Below are 14164 nucleotides of genomic sequence, written 5' to 3' on the forward strand. Positions count from 1 at the left end.
TTCTTACCTAAACTTTACAGAGCAAACTACTGATTACTTGGGGGGTTTTGAAGAGCAGCTTCAGCAGGAAATAATAATTAATATATTGATTAAAACTAAACTTATACAAAAGTTTATACATCTGAGGGAAATAATATAGATTTGGGGCTCAGATATTATTTTTTCCCTTAACCTAAGTTTGAAAACTAAGGATTTGTTAGCCAGTTCAGACTAGAAACATCTTTCTCCAGTGCCTCAAAATCTCTTTGATAAATTTACCACAACAATTTAAAAATGACACTCTCCTGGGAATCATTTGAATTTAAAAGTCTTACTGAACTGAAAATTCAGGAGCTTAGAAGCACATCAAATTCTCAAAGATTTTGCTGATTTTACACCTTTAGAAATTAATTAGCCAGTGGAACAGAAAGATTTTTATACCATCTCTTACCCATCCATAAACAAGCAAATATTTTTCTAGTTATACTTCAGTAAAAGCAAGAATGTGGCATTGTGGTTTGGATATGAAGCATTCATCCAGGAACTCACATGCTGAAGCTTGATCCTCAGCTGCCTGTGCCACTAAGGAGACTGATCAGCATCATCAGTGGATCAAGTAGTCCACATAGCTCAGTGGACTACTGAGCAGCATTTGAATCGAGAAAGTCGACCACTGAAAATATACCTTTATATTGGATGACTTGTCCCAGCACCTTCCTCCACTCACAACCCTTCTCTGTATCTCTTATGCTACCTGGCTGCCATGAGATTTCTGCATATGGTTCTTCACTGTACCCTTCCACCTTGCTGGATCTCACTGAAGGCCTAGACACACAAAGCCAAGTGACCTTTGACTAAAATCTCTGAATGGTGAGACAAAATATCTTTCCTCCTTTAAATTGGTTTTCTTGGCCATGATGGAAAAGTTACTGAAACAGTGCTGTGTTTAATCTTCATCGTCAGTTTGACTAGATTTGGAATTACCTAGGTGACTGAGGTTTTCCAGGTTAGTTGATGGGGAAAGACCTTCGCTGAACGTGCCTGGCACCATCTACGTACAGGGGGAAATGGGAAAGACCAGCAGAATAGAGCACGCCTTCCCTCTGCTTCTCTGTTTTCACCTGGCATGAACTAAGCAGTTATATCACCCTCCCCCACCAGCATGGGCTGAGCTCTCTGAAACCGTGAACCAAAGTAAAGCTTCTGTTCTTTAAACTATATTGGGTGGCCCCGTCACAAAATACCCATAGGTTAAAAGGAAATGAACACCTATAGTTCAGTAATGAAAAAGACTTAAGTAGTGAATTTCTTTAACTCAATAATCTCCGTGCAGTGAGTAGATCCAATAACTTACAAGGATATTCAAAGACCATTTATGAAGGCAAATATCAGAAACATTAATATATCAAACAATATGTAGTTTTCATCTTAATAAACATAAATAACACATTAGTGACCCTTTCACATTTGTTTAACTCTTCCAATAGCAAATGTGCCGTCCCCACTGAAGAAATTTATGTGTAAAAAGATTAAGCAACTTTCTTGGGTTTGTATCTTATTGACCTTCAGATAACAATGTCCAGTTGAATCTATCTTCCTACAAATGGCTTTATTTCATTTTATGATATAACTGAATGAAATTCCAATATAGATATGTACCACGTTTTTATAACTCTTATGTTGATGGACATATGAGTTGGTTCTATTCCCTAGCAATTGTGAAAGTGCTGCAAAAAAAAAAAAAATCATAGATGTGCTACAAGAGGACCTGTGTGGTATGCTGACTTGCAGTCGTTTGGATTTACACTCAGGATACAGCAATTCTGATCTTCTCACTGAGCTCCACAGGGGGTTTCTTTAGGCTACAATATCCCCCCCACTAGCATATAGCAACCTTCCTCCTTCCCCCAGTCATCAAGGCTTGGTCTTATGTGTTCACCTGATGCTAGTCATTTTGACTGAGGTAAGATAGAATCTCAAAATAACTTTGATGTGCATTTCTCTGATGGGTAAGGATGTAGCTGCAATATTTATTGGCCACATGTTTCTTTAGGAAATTGTCCATTCAGTTAATTAGCTCATTTATTTAGGGATGATTGGAGGGGTGTTTAACTTTTGCAGTCCTTTATACTCTAGATATGAATCCTCTACCTGATGTATAGTTGGAAAAGACATCTTCCCATTGTATATGTGACCTGTCTCTACTATAGAGATTCTTTATTCATGCTGTATAGAAGCTTTTAAACTTCATAGAATAGCATTTGCCAACTCTTATTATTTCCTGTGCTATTGGAGTCCATTGCAGAAATGCCTTGCTTATGCTTATATCTATATACTTTTCCCCCTCTATTTCAGAATTGCATGTCTTGCATTAATGTCTTTGATATTTTTTAAAATATTTTTCTTATTTTACATATCAATCCCAGTTCCCTCTCCCTCCCATCCTCCCATGCCCTCCACCATTACCCCTATCCCATCCCCCATCCATTCCCCAGGGAGGGTGATGCCTTTCATGAGGGATCGATATCAAAGTCTTTCAAGTCACTTGGGGTAGGGCCTAGGCCCTCCCCCATGTCTCTAGTCTAAGGGAGTATCCCTCCATGAGGAATGGGTGGGCTCCCGAAGTCCATTCATGCACTAGGGCTACGTCCTGGTTCCACTGCCAGAGGTCCCATAGACTGCCCAGTTCTCTTTGCTGACACCCATATTCAGGGGGGCTGGTTTGGTCCTATGTTGGTTCCCCAGGTGTCAGACTGGGCTCCATGAGTTCCCACTTGCTCAGGTCAGCTATTTCTGTGAGTTTTCCCAGAGTGGTCTTGACCCCTTTGTTTATCACTCCTCCCTCTCTGAAACTACTGGTTTCCAGTAGTTTGGCTCAATGCTTAGCTGTGGATTTCTGCTTCTTCTTCCATCAACTACTGGATGAAGGCTCTAGGATGGCATTTAAGATAGTCATCAATCTCATTATAGGAGAAGGGATTTAAGGTAGCCTCTCCACAATTGCTTAGATTCCTAGTTGAGGTCATCCTTGTAGATCTCTGGACATTTCCCTAGTGCCAGATTTCTCTTTAAACCTATTATGGCTCCCTCTATAGATATGTCTCATCTTGCTCTCCTCTATTCATCTCCCATTCAATATTCCTGATCCCTCATGTTCTCCTTCTCCTCCTCTTCTTCTCCCCTCCTCTTTCCTCTTCCTCCCTCCCTCCCTCCTCCACCCATGCTCCCAATTTGTTCAGGGCCTTTCCATTTTCCTTTCACTGTGGACTATGTATGTCTGCTTATTTCCTAGCTTCTCTGGAGGTGTGGATTGTTTTCTAGAAAGAGTGAAAGCTATGGATCAAATTTGGTTCTTCTACAATTGGGCATCCTGTGTTTCTAGCACCAGTCCTTGTAGACTCAATACTTTTTGTTATGCTTTGATCAAAAATTAGGTGGAAACAGGCTGGAGAGATGGCTCAGAGGTTAAAGATCTGGTACCCTCTTCTGGCATGACGGCAAACATGCAGAGCGCTGTATATTTAATAAAAATTAATTAATTAATTAAAATATATTTTAAAAAGTTAAGTGGAAGTAGTTGCATGAGTTTTTTTTTTTTTTTTTTTTTTCTTTTTCTTCTTTTTTGGTCCTCTATGCTATTCTAATACTCTGTATTTCTGTTTTGTGACATTATTTATACTGTTTTGTCCCTATGGCTCTGTAGCTCTGTAGTTAGTTTATAAAGAGGTAACATCATGCCTCCAGAATTGTTCTTTGATTCAGATTGCTTTGGTTCCAACCATCTAACCCAGCCCAAGAAAGAATTGAAAATTCTTTTGCCGTAGTCTTCCAAATGCTGGGATTACAGGTATGAGCCACACCTGGCTTGAAGCAGCATGGATTTTGTGTGTGTCAGGGGAGGGGAGTACACTTTTTTTAATGGAAGTTGTCCTTTTCTAACTTTATCAAGGATGGGAATGGATAGGAACTGATTTTCATTCATAGCAGTATATATCAGTTACAGAAATGGAGTTGATGTGCCTTCCCATGTTTCTATAGTTAATATTGATATGATCTTTGAAATAAGAAAATTATTATCAAGTTTGCTTTTGTACAACCTCAAGTCACCTTGTACTTGGAACATTTGTGAATTATTAAGCTCTACCCAAATGTGAAACTACTGGTGAGAAGGACTTGTCTTTTATTTCCTAGTTGCAACTTTCTGTGTTCAGTATTATCCATTCGTTCTCTTTTATGTGAGTGGATTTACTGCATCCTCCCTCAGGAACAAATGTGGCACCAGGATGTCTTCTCCAGCTTTAAGCATTGTTTCTTTGCCTTGCTTCTCAACCCCACAGAAATCAACAGTGTTTACTGCTTTACCTTAGTGTTCTTTCCCTGATTGCATTCCTAGCATGTTTTCACATGTTAATTTAATAGTCTCTTTACATACTCATCAAATTACTATTTTCAGTTTACCAGATGTTTCTGCAAGTATCCTTCTAATATAGTAGGTTAAGTTGCCAGCTATAAATTATTTCCCCTGAATCCAGTATGTCCTGGATGAGAGGACCTACAATATATTTGCTGATTTTTTTTTTTTTTTGATGCTCCTGAACCTGCCAGCACTTTGCCCTTTTGAAGAACTAGAATAAAATGTTACCAGAAGCTAAGGGAAAGAGGATGTTTTCTATGAAGTGGTAGATTGCTATGTGATTACTACTATAATATTATAACCTTCATTATTCTGAAAAGCAGAAAATATAATAAGTATGCCACTTGGAATTCCACATGCAAGCTTATCACTTGGTCATTGTGGTGGTTTGAAAGAAACTGGCCCCCAAATAGAAGTAGGAGGTGTAGCCTTGCCTTGTTGGAGGAAGTGTGTCACTGTGGAAGTGGGCTTTGAGATCTCATATATGCTCAAGTTACCACCTGGTGTTGCAGACCAGTTTCTGTTGCCTGCTCAAGACATAGGATTCTCAGCTACTTTTCTAGCACCATGTCTTCTTGCACACTACCACGTTGCACCATGATGATAATGGACTAAACCTCTGAAAATGTAAGCCATCCCAATTAAATAATTTCTCCTTTGTAAGAGTTGCCATGATCATGATGTCTCTTCACAACAATAGAAACCCTAAGTCACCTTGAACCACAAAACAGAACTGACAATGAAATATCTCACCCCCCTTTTCTTTTTGATACATCTACAAGAAAACAATGGAGATAAGCTGTGAAGGACTGTTAAGAATTTGAGGAGTCATTAAGGTTCAATATTTTTGACCTCTACAAATGACTAATCTTAAGGTATAGCTTCAGGTCAAAGATCATTTCCAGCATGGCCTTGTAAAACATGATCTAAAAGTAAAGATGAAGGTATGAATATAAAATCTTCTGGCACTTGATGAAAGCTAAGATATTGTCTCAGAAAACTACTCAAGCATACAATAATTGTGTAATCAAAGGAGCCTTGGGTCATTAGGTTTTGGTACAAAGCAATTTGTAATTCACCAATAGGTAACTAATTTAGTATAATAGTCAAGACTTACTGTGACTGTAAGATAAATGGTAGCCATAGGCCCTGCTCACATATTTAATGGGCAAAACTATGTGTAATTTAGCAACCCTGGCTCTGGTTAAAGTTTCTAAGCTTTCCTTACAACATGACTAAATATTTTTGATAAGGTTTTATATTAGTTAATTTTGCACACTTGTGACAAACAACTTAAAAGGAAAAGAATTGTTTGGGTTCATAATTTCAGAGGGTATAATTCATGCTTGCTTGGCTGTATATGCTTGAACAAAACATCATGGCAATGGAAACATGTGGCAGAGGATAGTTGGTCACATCATAGCAGACAAAGAGAGAAACAGGAAGAAGAAGGGATAACAAATCCCCTAGGACCCATACCCAGAGACCAGCATCTTCAACTTCACCCCCAAAGCTTCACCATCAGCTATCCAGAATTGAAGCATGACCCTTCAGGGATTTATCATATTCAAATATTAACAACTCTCATAGCTGTCCTGTGTTGCATAGCTTAGCCTTTGTTGTAATTTACAACCAAATATCTCTAGACTTTTTGTAACTTGAAGTTCTTATTGACTTAGTGCTCATATTTATTGCCAACTTCTCCTTGTGATGAATTGCTTCATTGAGTGTGTTTATAATACAAGCTATTTTATCATCTCCAGAGAACTAAAGACATGTTTTCATACAGAGTTACATTATTATTATTAAATAATGAATTAGCATATGTAATAGATAACACTATTTTTCATGTTTGTTTTATTATTTTACTTTTATAAAAGGCCTCATGTAACTCAGGCTGGTTTCAAACTCGCTATGGATCCCCTTGAACTTTTGATTCATCTCTAAAGTACTGCAATTAAACATTTATGTTACCATGTCTGGCTATTTCACAGATATTTGGCTTCCAGAGTTTAAGAGAATAATTAATTCAAATATCAAAATCACAGGGGAGAAGGTTCATGGTTACAATTAATTAATGATAGTTTTTCCTCATCCTAACCCCAGGTCCATACAAACTCCCAGATGACCTCCCTGAGCTGGCAGCAATTTGTTTCTAGTCAACTATTGCACTGTATTTTTGTATTCCTGGGAGCTGTAGTTTGTATCTAGAATATTCCTCAAAGGTCTGTTTTCTAAAGGCTAAGACTGTTGGGAAATAGTGGAAGCTATGAGAAGTGGAGTTGGCTGAGGGGTATTCATGTCTTTTGGAGTGTGTGCTTAAGTTGACTGGTGTCATACCCTCTTCCTCTGCCTTTATTACTTCCGAGCCATGAGATATATGAATTATTGTGCCATTCACTCACTGCCATAAAGTGCTGTATCATCAAAAGTCCCATAGCAGTGGTGCAAATCAGTAACAGACTGAAATCTCCAACACTGTGGGCCAAAATAAGGTATTTGCCTTTACACATTCTCTCCAGTGGTTTTTTGTTTGTTTGGCTGGTTGGTTTTGGTTTTTGGTTTTTTTCTTAGTATTGACAGAAAGCTAACAAATTGACTTTAGGCAGAAAACTGAGAAGCCATGTCTCAAAGAAATCCAATGCTTAATAACCAAATTCTTGGCCCTTGAGATTAAAAGATACTCCCAGGAAGCAAGACATGAATTTTCCCTTACTCTTCTGGTTTTGTCTCCTCTTCAATTCTAACCTCTAAGATTTTCTTAAAAGATCCTTACTTTTTTTATTGGCATATATTCACTGTATTTAGTACTGGTTTTCATAATGATATTTTTATAAATATGAACTATACTTTAACTATGACCTGAAGCTTCTTTATGCATGTATGTATATAGGCTATCACATGCATGTGTGGCTGTGTGTGTGTTGAAATCCCAAGTAGATATTAAGTAGGCTTTGTTGAATTGATACATATTTCCAGGTGCTTCCGCAGGCCTTTTGTGTTGTCTAATGTACAATGTCGCCAGTCTTCTGGTGTATTTTCTTTGCCTTCTTTTACTTTATTGTTTCTACTTCTGCTTTTAGCCTATTCCGGCCTTTGATTTTTCATAGCTCTCAGCAGCCACCATATTATTCTTTATACCTTAATGCCATATGTCATAAATTTCATTATTTATATACCCAAGAGAAAGAATTTCTCCTTGCTAATGATGTAGGTTGTTTCAAATTAGCTTTGCATGGAGGAGGAATACTATCCTCTCCTTCCACTGTTAGTCATAACATACATGATGGGCACAGGCTCCATGCATAAGGTAATTTACACAATAATTAGCAAAGAGTTGCTGACAATCCATCATTGTGAATTCTGAATTTACTATGACAGTGATTTACACAGCATTTGCATTGTTAAATATGTCTAATCTTATAGGTGAGAAAGTTTTGGGAAGGTGTGCATGGGTTGCATGCAGTTTTGTCTTTTGGTTGGTTGGTTTGGTTTGGTTTGGTTTTTTTGGGTTTTTTTTTTTTTTTCTTAAGGACCCTCGCATTTTATTCAGTGGGTCAGTGGGCTTTTGGGTCTAGAAGAAGTGTTAGGCCTCTTGGTGGTGAAGCGTGGCTTGCGCTGGCGCTGCAGTACACAGTGAGGCAACGGGAACTTGATCTTGGAGTCATGGAACTGCTTCACAGCCGGCCGATGGCACTTGCCCGCCGCGATCTCCTCCACACATCTGGATGGAGTATGCATGTGCACGGTGTCGGTCCCCCAAGTCTTGATAGCACTGTGTGACAGCGCCAGCAGTGGTCAGGTCCCGGTACCCTCCGTACATGTTGTGTGTGCCAGTGCGGGGGTCATAGCGCAGCCAGATGCCGAAGTTCTTCACACGCAGTGGTGATTTCTCAAACACCTGTCCACAATACACTATCTCCCTAGATTTCTTCATCTTCTTCAGCTGTGACACGAAATACCAGAAGCAGGACTTGGCCACCACACGGTTTGGTGCAAAGATGCTCATTCGGTATAGTGGTGGCGTGTGGCACTTCGGGGTGGACAAGCAGTGCCCCGCCACCTGGTACTCCCAAAGTGTGCCTGAGGCCTTCATGGCGATACGTGCTCCTTCGCCACCAGTCACAAAAGGCTGCATGCAGTTTTATATAAGAAACTAAAGCATCAATAGATTTTGTTATTCAAAATATGTGCAGGACCAATCCCACAGACACTGAAGGTGACTATGATTATTATGACTTATACATAAGCTGATTCCCAATGGGAACTCCAGGGACATGACTTACATACTAAAGAAGTCTTGATGTCACAACAATATAGTTGCTTATTACATGTGAACCAAGTCCATGTTAATGCCTGAAAACGTTGCACTCACCTCTCCAGTGTGAGCTTGGGGCTCTCTTCTCTCGTTCTTGTTCTGTCTTATCTAAAGTATCCATGTGAGTAGAACTTCCTTAATCTCCAGTAGGTTCCTACAATCAGGATGTCTTTGTTGTCATAAGTTCCCCACAGCCAATCTAAGACCATACCTGTGTAGAATTCAAACATGTTGCCATTAGATGGTAGATAGCTTTTAAAGCCACCTATCAGCATTTTCACCAAGATGTTCCAACACATTTATTTCAACAATTGAGAGAAATTTAAAAATGCTTGGTCATTAACAATAGACACACTTTATCAGTGATTTACTTCCATTTCATATTACCTGCTTTGTGAATACTTACAACCTGAGTAAAATTATTAAAATAAAATTATAAGTTAGATGTAGTAGTGCACACTTGGGAAGATAATGCTTCATGTCCAAGACAGCCAGATCTATATAGCAAATGCCAGGTATACATAATGAAACTTTCCCTTAAAAAAAAAGAAAAGTTAAGTCACCAGGTAGTGAAATATCTTTGGTAAGAATCTATAGCTGTACAATTTATTAAAAAACAAATATTCAAGGTTTATCAGAGTATAAATGGGAGGCTTCAAAGGACAAATAAAGCAATTGTGACCCCAGAGCCAGAAAGCAAGCGTGAAGATAGAAGTCTCAGAGGCAGCAAGGGCTGGCAAGAAACAAAACACCAGGAGGGAAATAGCTGCTCATCAGCAGCCTGTTCTGCTTAAGATTAAAATGTTAAAGAAGAACATCTGGCAGAGATCTGCCTATCTCTGCGGGTCCACTTGGAGTTCCTGCAGGCAAGATCCTTGACCCCCAAATCCGGGCCCCTGCCAAAGAACGAGGTCTCAGCTGGAGAGCGCCAGTTTCCAGTGAGATCCCACTACCCTGCAAAACCTTCTCAAGTTCCAGCCCAGCCCTCGTCCTCTTCTGCCGGCTATTGGCCAGAGGTGAGTCTGGGCCCAATCGGGGCTGCCTGTCCCCTTCAACCTCTTTTCCCCCTCCCCCGCCTGAACTCCCTGGATTGGCCCCTGATCCTGCTGCTCCAGTCTCCGGTCCCCTTTGAGAGCACCCTTGGAGCTCTGATACACCCCCACCCATCCCAACCTCCAGCCTACCCCCCCCTACCCTGTGCCCTACCCCACCTACGGTCCTGCCGCTCTGGTTGAGCACTGGGACAGAGGGTGGAGCCAACAGTCCACCCTACTTCGGAGACCTCTCGGAGCAACTCCGAACAAAGGAGACCTGACTATCCACGTGGGACCACCTGTAATTTCCACCGGCTTGGTCCCTGACCCCGCCTCCAGTCCTCTACTGGAGTCCCAGGCCCCTCCCAGAGATCCGCCTATCTCTGCGGGTCCACTTGGAGTTCCTGCAGGCAAGATCCTTGACCCACAAATCCGGGCCCCTGCCAAAGAATGAGGTCTCAGCTGGAGAGCGCCAGTTTCCAGTGAGATCCCACTACCCTGCAAAACCTTCTCAAGTTCCAGTCCAGCCCTCGTCCTCTTCTGCCGGCTATTGGCCAGAGAGAAGCCTCCTAGAGAGCTTGGACCACACAGAGATACAGACATTGAATCTTTGATCCACATAAGCCCATCTGGGAAGAACCATAGAGAGAGGGAAGAGACACCACCAACACCTACTGGAAGAAACTATGGGAAGAAGGCAATACAAGAGAACACCTAACAACAGAAAGACAAACATGACACCACCAGAATCTAGGGAATCTACACCAACTAGAATGGAACACAACAACAAAGCAGAGGAAGCAGAAGGGTACGACTTAAAAATCACCATCATAAAAATGATAGAGGCCCTCAAAGAAGATATGAGAAAATCCCTTAAAGAAATAGAGGAAAAAACAAACAAAAAAGTGGAAGAAATGAACAAATTCCTTAAGGAAAGTACAGAAAGCCAAGAAAAAACAATTAACCAGGTGAAGGAAACGGTTCAAGATTTGAAAACCGAAATTGAGAAAATAAAGGCAACACAAATGGAAGGAAAGCTGGAAATTGAAAAGCTGGGCAAAAAATCGGAAACCACGGACACAAGCATAACCAATAGAATTCAAGAGATGGAAGAGAGAATCTCAGGCGCAGAAGATAAACTAGAAGATATAGATTCATCGACCAAAGAAAACCATAAATCCAACAAATCCTTAACACACAACATCCAGGAAATGTGGGACACCATGAAAAGGCCAAACCTAAGAATAATAGGCATAGAGGAAGGTGAGGAAGCCCAGCTCAAAGGTGCTGAAAACATATTCAACAAAATCATCGAGGAAAACTTTCCAAATCTGAAGAAGGACATGCCCATGAAAGTACAAGAAGCATACCGAACCCCAAATAGGCTGGACCAAAGAAAAAAGACCCCTCGACATATAATAATCAAAACACCTAGCATACAGAATAAAGAAAGAATATTAAGAGCAGCGAAGGAAAAAGGACAGGTAACATATAAAGGCAGACCTATCAAAATTACACCTGACTTCTCCATGGAAACCCTCAAGGCCAGAAGGTCCTGGATAGTTGTTCTAAAAGTATTAAGAGAACACGGATGCCAGCCTAGGCTACTATATCCAGCAAAACTCTCAGTCAATATAGATGGAGAGAACAAGATATTCAATGACAAAACCAGATTTTCCCAATATGTATCTACAAATCCAGCCCTACAGAAAGTATTGGAAGGAAAATTCCAACCCAAGGAAGGTAACTACGCCCACAAAAATGTAGGCAACAGATAATCCAACTACACCAGAAACCTAGGGTGAAGCAGAACAAATATATTCACAATACCACTGCCAACAACAAACCTAAATCAAACAACCATCAACAATCAATGGTCCTTACTCACCCTCAACATTAATGGTCTTAACTCACCTATAAAAAGACACAGATTAACAGAATGGATACGAAGACAGAATCCATCCTTCTGCTGCATACAAGAAACACATCTTAGCTCCAAAGATAGACATTACCTCAGGGTAAAGGGTTGGGAAAAGATTTTCCAATCAAATGGAAATAAGAAGCAAGCAGGCGTAGCTATCCTAATATCTAACAAGCTAGACTTCAAACCAAAACTAGTCAAAAGAGATGAAGATGGTCATTTCATATTCATCTCAGGAGAAATCCATCAACACAAAGTCTCAATTCTGAACATCTATGCCCCTAATACAAAGCCACCCACATTCGTAAAAGAAACACTACTAAAACTCAAAGCTCATATAAAACCTCACACACTTATAGTGGGAGACTTCAATACACCACTCTCAACACTAGACAGGACCACAAATCAGAAACTCAACAAAGAAACAAAAGAATTAACAGAAGTTATGTCTCAACTGGGGCTAACAGACATCTATAGAACATTCCATCCAAAGACAAAAGAATATACCTTCTTCTCTGCTCCACATGGAACCTTCTCTAAAATCAACCACATACTAGGAGACATAACAAACCTCAACAGATACAAGAGAATAGAAATAGTCCCCTGTATCTTATCGGACCACCATGCTTTAAAATTGGAATTCAACAACAATACAAATAGCAGAAAACCTGCAAACTCATGGAAACTTAACAATGTGCAATTGCACCACTCCTGGGTCAAAGAAGAAATAAAGAAAGAAATTAAAGACTTTCTAATATTCAACGAGAATGAGGATACAACATACCCGAACTTATGGGACACCTTGAAAGCAGTGCTACGAGGGAAGTTCATTGCACTAAGTGCCCATATGAAGAAAACAGAGGATAGTCACATAAATGAATTAACAGCGCAACTGAAAACCTTAGAACAGAGAGAAGCGAATTCACCCCGCAGGAGCAGACGCCAGGAAATAATCAATTTGAGGGCTGAAATCAACAAAATAGAAACCAGGAAAACAATATAAAAAATCAATGCAACAAAGAGTTGGTTTTTTGAGAAAATCAACAAGATTGATAAACCTTTATCCAAATTAACGAAAAAGCAGAGACAGAACATGCAAATTAACAAAATCAGAAACGAAATGGGGAACATAACAACAGACACAGAGGAAATCCAGACAATTTTCAGGTCATACTTCGAAAATCTGTATTCCACAAAAATTGAAAATTCAAAGGAAATGGACAAGTTTCTGGATAACTATCACTTACCAAAATTAAATCAAGAACAGACAAACAACTTAAATAGACCTATAACCCGAAATGAAATAGAAGCAGTCATCGAAAGCCTTCCAACGAAAAAAAGTCCAGGGCCAGATGGATTCAGTGCAGAATTCTACCAGACATTCAAGGAAGAACTAATACCACTACTCCTCAAACTGTTCCACAAGATAGAAACAGAAGGTTTATTGCCAATCTCTTTTTATGAGGCCACAATAACTTTGGTACCCAAACCTCACAAAGACACAACTAAGAAAGAAAACTACAGACCAATATCCCTGATGAACATCGATGCAAAAATACTCAATAAAATAATGGCAAACCGAATTCAAAAATACATCAGAGAAATCATCCACCATGATCAAGTAGGCTTCATACCTGGATTGCAGGGATGGTTTAACATACGAAAATCTATCAACGTGATCCACCATATAAACAAACTGAAAAAGAAAAACCATATGATTATCTCCCTAGATGCAGAAAAAGCCTTCGATAAAATTCAACACCCTTTCATGATAAAGGTATTAGAGAGGTCAGGGATAACAGGAACATACCTAAACATAATAAGAGCAATATACAGCAAACCAACTGCCAACATCAAACTGAATGGAGAGAAACTTAAGCCAATTCCTCTAAAATCAGGAACAAGACAAGGCTGTCCTCTCTCTCCATATCTCTTCAATATCGTACTAGAAGTTCTAGCTAATGCTATAAGACAACAAAAGGAGATCAAGGGCATCCAAATTGGAAAGGAAGAAGTCAAACTGTCTCTATTTGCAGATGATATGATAGTTTACATAAGCGACCCAATAAACTCTACCAGGGAACTCCTACAGCTGATAAACACCTTCAGCAAACTAGCAGGATACAAGATAAACTCAAAAAAATCAGTAGCCCTATTTTTTTCAGACTACAAAGAGGCAGAGAAAGAAATCAGAGAAACATCACCCTTTACAATAGCCACAAGCAACATAAAGTATCTTGGTGTAATGCTTACCAAACAAATAAAAGATCTATATAATAAGAACTTTGTGACTCTAAAGAAAGAAATTAAAGAAGATACCAGAAAATGGAAAGACCTCCCATGCTCTTGGATAGGTAGGATAAACATAGTAAAAATGGCAATCTTACCAAAAGCAATCTACAGATTCAATGCAATCCCCATTAAAATCCCACCACAATTCTTCACCGACCTTGAAAGGATAATAATCAACTTTATATGGAAAAACAAAAGACCCAGGA

The 14164-nt window shown here is 39.6% G+C and overlaps 1 pseudogene; it reads right to left on the reverse strand.

The window, feature by feature from the left end:
- Positions 1-7942: 7942 nt before the first annotated feature.
- On the reverse strand, positions 7943-8489 carry LOC127215001 (60S ribosomal protein L18a-like; annotated as a pseudogene).
- Positions 8490-14164: the final 5675 nt, after the last annotated feature.

Source organism: Phodopus roborovskii, unplaced genomic scaffold (genome assembly GCF_943737965.1).
Source record: "Phodopus roborovskii unplaced genomic scaffold, PHOROB, whole genome shotgun sequence".
Classification (NCBI taxonomy): Eukaryota; Metazoa; Chordata; class Mammalia; order Rodentia; family Cricetidae; genus Phodopus; species Phodopus roborovskii.